The sequence below is a fragment of the Corapipo altera genome, unplaced genomic scaffold, assembly GCF_003945725.1.
Source record: "Corapipo altera isolate COAL_440 unplaced genomic scaffold, ASM394572v1 54, whole genome shotgun sequence".
Classification (NCBI taxonomy): domain Eukaryota; kingdom Metazoa; phylum Chordata; class Aves; order Passeriformes; family Pipridae; genus Corapipo; species Corapipo altera.
Window position 1 is genome coordinate 7766431 of NW_020884902.1, and position 6106 is coordinate 7772536.

The following is a 6106-nucleotide window of genomic DNA, read 5'->3' on the forward strand; positions in this document are numbered from 1 at the left end:
TCTGCCAGTCTATGGTCCCTCAGATGTACTATAAAACTGTTAATTAACAGAACAGAGACCTATATGATGTCTATGTAGTTTTGTCATGTCCATGAAAAAAGCAAGACTTGGGGCTGGATTGTAATTCTGGCCATGCTGTCACTTCCCTGGAAATTTCCCTGAGCACAAGATATCCTTCAGCATTTTTCTGTGGCTGGTGCATGGATCTATTCCCTGATCAGCTGTCCTTTCCTTTCCTTACTCTGGCTCACTGTGAGGTGGGAACCTGGGAAAGGCCTTCCCTGCTCACTGCACTGCCTTGTTCTCACTGGGTTGCTCCATTTCCCAGGAATGTGTTTGTGCCTAAAGGCTTGCCAAGGAAGATCAAGCACACTTTTCTCCCCTACTCTTTGATGTGGGGTTTTTATTATTATTATTATTTTTATTTTCTTTTTTTTCATCTTGCTCTCCTCCAGTGTCTCCATACCATGCCATGACAAGAAGTGACGTACAAAACCTGGATGTAATTAGTCTTGAAGAGGAGTTAATTACTGACTGGTAAATGCAGCACCTGCCATAATATTTTATATTTGTGCTGTTATAGATTAGCTTAAAAAAGCATCTGATGAAATAGCACATGATGAGGCAACTCTTGGTAATTACAAAGTAGAAAGGAATGAGACAAATAATTAGGAAATCTGTAGCCAAGGAGATCAGAGGTGAAGATATTTTGCAACTGTTATTCATCTTTCCAGATCAAAGAAAGCTTTATATGTGAAAGAACTACAAAATTTGACCCTGAAGAGAGGAACAATACATTAGGTTTAGAAAATAAATGGAAGATGTATTGTTGAGTGCTATCAGAGTCTTCAAATAAAGGGGTTTTTTTTCACTCTCTGGAGAAGTTGCTGTTCTGCACTTCCTATTGAATTGTCTACAAACACCTCCACTGTAAATCTTCCCATATGATATATAAGGAAAAGTACCAGAAGATGCTCAGACTTTAGATATGAGAGCTCTAAAACTATGAAAATAAGGGCAATTCTGCAGAAGTCCCCTGAGATAATCTCAGAATTATTGGGAGAGATTATTTAGAAGTGATGCTAATTTCACTGAGGCCAGGTTCCAAATAGTGTAGAATATTCAACTCAGATGTGAAGAGGAAGTGTGATTAACTTGTTGGGCTATCCCACAAGAAACAAAATGAGGCTGGTTAGATTACACAAACAAGTTACAGCTTTCAAATTATAAATCATGTTTCATATAATCAGGTATTGATTACTTAAGACTTCTGAGGCAAACCTGTTAATTTGTTTTTCCTATGAAAAAATATAACAATGCCTTAGACTTTAATTCCCCTAGTGCCATAACAACAGGAACAGCAGGACAGAAAAATGAATGGAGTAATCCTACCCCCCACCAGTTAAAATCCTGGGTTTGCTCTCAATTCCGAGCATAAAAACTCTAATATTTCATCCGAGATTGTTCCTTACTGTTCTGATAAAATAAGAGCCCTATTTTAACACAAATATTGAGTCTGTAGAAGTCATTTATTACAGTGCTATGAGTAGTCATAAAAAAGCACAAGGGGAAGGCTCATTTCAGACCCATAGACTCCATGGGATCAACTAGCACTGATTTCACTTTTTGCCTTAAAAGTTCATATCCAAAGGCTCAAAGTAAAACTTCCACTGAGTTCAAAGAGGCCAAGAAATCACATCTCTAATCCAGTTTGAACTAAATCACATATGTAAAAAATAGAAGTCAATCCAAAACTGATTTTTCAAAATCACTTTCTGCACTTTGTTTGGCTTTGCTTGTGGGGTTTTTTGGTTGGTTGGTTGGTTGGTTTTAATTCAACTCATTCTGAAAGTTAAGAGTAAGACTCGGAGTGCTAGTGGACAGAAGTGGTGAACTGGGGCTTTGTCATAAGTCATGGAACCAGTTACTTGGTGATGCAAAGGCTGAGCAGCACTCGGCAATCCAGGGACACGCTGAGCAGGGGATCCCAGTGCTCTCATCTCTGCTCCTAATTAAAACAGGTCCAGGAAATGAGCCCAGGCACTGGCCAGCTGGGAAGACATTTGCCCAACAGTTTGCTTGCTCCTCAGCCCCTTCCTGCCTTGTGCCAAGTCACAGTTTCTCAAACTGCAAGGGTACAATCCAAAGAACAGCTGTGCCAGAGACCATTCCCAACAGGCAGTGGGGAGAACAGAGCAGATGCAAAACAACAGCTCTGTGAAAGCCACACATATATTTCAGAAATAATTCTGTCCTATTTTGTCCTAGAGATACCTTATCTGCTTGCTTTTCTATATCAAAAGACTACATTACATCCTGTTCTTTTCTGGTATGTCCCATCCAGGAAGGTTTGGGGGGTTATTTTTCTGTACTTCATTTAGTTGCTAGTTTTTCTGAGTTTAAAGAAAGCTTTGATAGTTTGCTAAGTGTTTACAGCTCTTACTGCAGCTACCAAATATCTTGGTTCTGTTTTCCTTTTGTCTGTTGCTTGTAAAGGTTCTGTTCCTCGTACAACTGCTGCACTGTAAATAGTACATTCTCTTAAAACTACTACGATTCACTGAATATGGATGTTTTACAAAGCTTATTACTGTATATATAACAAGTTAATTATTTAAAAGCATAGAAAATGGATAATTCACAAAAGACCAAGAATTAGAAAACTAATATATGAAAAATATATGTAAATGCTACCCCATTATGAGGCAAAAATATGTCAGCACATAGACTGCCAAAAAAGAGATTATGACACTGAAACGCATTTTAAAAAGTCAATTGTCTACATTCTGAGTCATGTCTGTCAGAAAAAAAGAATATAAGAAAGCAAGATCAAAACAAGAACAAAAATTAATTTGAACAAGGAGGAAACCCTAAGTTGTCTTCACAAAAATCCAACAAAGAATCAGCAAACAGTCTGAAAAATCTGTGATCAGACTCCAGCCAAAGTACAAGGCAGACAGACTGGAGAGAGTATCAGCAGGGCCTGCTCATGCACTTGTAATGAGGAACCTGTTGCAGATAACTGGCAAAAGTAAAATAAGAGATGCACTCAAAGATAGAGATATTTTACAAGAAAATCCTCATCCATTTCTTGCCCTTCTACCTGTTTCCACAGATTCTCTAAAGATGCAGGAGAATATGAACCATACTGTTTATTAATTATACAAAGGCATCTTCTTTTGAAGGATTTCAAAGCATCTTGTCAATCATTTAATTACATCTCACTGCCAGTCTCACTTCAAAAATGTGTTGGTACCTTTTTACACAAATGAAAAGGTTCTAGTAACAAAAGGTTCTAGTGCTCTAAGATTGCACAGCAAAAGCATTGTGAAGCTGAACAACTGTTCTCAGAAGGCAGAGGAGCAGGAGGACAAGTGGGAAGCATCTCCAAAACGCTGCCTGCACTAGGAAGGGAGAGTTTTCCCAATGGAGCACTGTGGGAAACCATCCCACCTACTATCAGGCTATGGCTGAAAGCCAAGAGATAAGAGGGAAGCAGCAAAGAGCATGCAATTAGCAGAGACACAGAGAGATGTCTGAGAGGAGAGAGAGAGCCGGTAACAGAGCAGAACTAAGCTCTACAGAGTTTTGGGGTAAGAACTGAACCAATTCCCCAAAACCCCTCTGAGACCTCCTAGAGAGGAGGAGGTGGTCGACTCCCACTTGAGGGGAATCTTGGAATGCAGCAGTACTGGAAAAAGGAGCTAAGAAGCTCAGCCTCGGCTCCCACTTTCCTGGGCACATACCACATTAAACTCTGGAGAGGAGCAAGATCAGCCTGGCTATGCCCAGGCTGCTGCTCAGGCAGGAATTGGGGCTCAAAGGCCAATGCAAAGGGCAGCTCTGCTGTCACCCAGCTGGGCCCTGTCCCCTGCACACAGTCAGAGAAGGAGCTGCTGCTTTGCTCTCTCCCTGCCCCCGGGTGTTTGCTGCCCACTCCCTTCAGCTCTGCCCGATTCCCTGCTATTGACAGGATCCGTTTCCATTAAAATCAGTATAAGCTGCTATTAATATCCACAGAAGATGGATCACGCTGTTAGACAATGCAATGGAGGGGAAAGGGAGAATTGCTATTTTTGCCGTTTTCAGCAAGGGCTGTGAAGATACAGATTTGCATTTGGTGATGTCCACAGGCCCATGGAAAGTGAGAACCACAGTCCCCGTCAGAGGAATAACTCTTCTGGGCACCCAGAGAGGTACGTAAGGGGCTCACAGGTACAATAACAGGAAATTAAAAGAATGAGATAAAGAAGAAAACCCGAAATTAGTAAAATATAGGTAAACATGCAACATACACGCATTTTGTTGTGCCACAATTTCCCCGCGCAACAATGTAAAAATAATAAAAGATTGCCTAACAAAAGCTAGTTGGAGGTTTGTATGTTTTGGGCTCTCCAAATCTGCTATTCTAAAAGAGTTGAACTGCTGATAATTAAAGAGTCACTTTATTCAGGGCTTTGACAAAAGGTTACACACAACATTTCAATTTCACATTATCTTTTCCATGTGGCAATATTAGACTTCTATGCTGCAGGGATGTCATGACCACATTTATATTCTCTCTGCTTTAATTTTGGTTAATATGATAATCCAGAAATCAATTTTCTTTGAAATAAAATATAGGTGTATAAATCTAAGATGATTGCTAGGGAATATCCTAAACTAAGCTACATGAAACCATTTAAATGCTTTCTTTCCATTTGCCATTTATGAACAAATCTATTTAGAAATTATCTCAAGAAGAAGGAATAATTGGAGTTCTAATTTATTTGTATTCCTGTCAAATTCACAGCACCCAGATACTGCCTAGGAACTTCAGTGTGGAAGAAAAATGTGGAAGACCTTGCAGGTTCTACCTGTAATGCAAGTATTCAACTTGAGCCTTTGGGAGCTTTGTCTCAGGGGACAAAAATCACTTCCCTTCAAAGCACAGGATTTTGTAATTTTTCTTTCTTCAAGAAAGGGTCATAAACTCTCTTCAATATGTGGCAGCAGCAGGAAAGCAACTGGCTGTTGGTATGGAACACCTGGGTGCAGTATCACCAGGATGTTCCAGGGGTTCTTTCAGAAATGTTGAGGTGAGAGGATTTTTGGTGATGCAGAAGCACCTGGTCAGAAGCATGAGCAACCTGGGATTTCATCATGATATAGTTCTGATGTAGGTGAGACATGGTTGCAAAGGGAAATAGCTGACTAAAGGCTCCAAAGACCTCTACAAATCTGCCCTAAACCATTCTGAGTATTTTCCTTCAGGTTCACTTTGAGGTGGAAAAAGGCTCTTGTCCATAGTCCGGCTCCTATGTGGGAGGAAAGAACTCAGCCCAGCTACTGAACTTCCATGCTGATATTTCTCTGTCTTAATTCATTGTTTTGTAAGGAAAATATCTTCTCCACCTCTCTTTTACTGTGAGAAGAGCCAGAGGAGATCCCTGCAAGGTCTACTGAAGGAGGAGGCAAAAGGGATACATGGACAATCCCTGTACTCTGCACTCACTGCATTTCTTCTGGCCTGACTGAATGAAGCACAGCAGGAGGATGGGAAGCTTCATGTGGCTACTTAAATATCTAATAAAAAAGACAATGATGTTATCTGAAAATAATGAAACTGATACTGCTGGGATATATTGCATAATATAGTCTAACACCTTTCATTCACAGTGTTTTATATTTGTAAAATGCCCATTGCCAGTTGGCTCCTGGGCTGCAGACTGCCCAAGAAGACTTTTGTTCCAAAATGATATCTTGGGACCCGACCCCTCCACGACAAGAACTTTTTGGTCATATGATCAGTGGGGAAAAAAAAAAAAAAAAAAGATAACAAAGGAGCTCATTCTACACAGAAGAACAAATTAAAATTAAATAAATGCAGCAAAGACTAACTCTAGCCTTGAACAGAATACTTGGATTCCTTGTAGTCCCAGACCTTATTTTTACATGAAAGAACATTAGTGTTAAATAAATAAAGGGGAAAAATATTTTTAAAACATTGTTGCAAAATGCAACAGCAGAGTTGTGCAGCAGGAAACTGATGGTCACATCAGTCTTTGCAACAGTGCTGGGACTTTACACTCTGCTCTTTATATTACATCCTCAGGCAATGTTTTTT

At 39.9% G+C, this 6106-nt stretch overlaps 1 long non-coding RNA gene across 1 annotated transcript; it reads left to right on the top strand.

Annotated features, from left to right (window-relative positions):
• The first annotated feature begins 3551 nt into the window (after positions 1 to 3551).
• On the top strand, positions 3552 to 5710 carry LOC113950652. The gene is made up of 3 exons (XR_003528831.1): positions 3552 to 3593; positions 4134 to 4196; positions 4793 to 5710. It is a non-coding gene; the product is annotated as an uncharacterized LOC113950652 (long non-coding RNA).
• Positions 5711 to 6106: the final 396 nt, after the last annotated feature.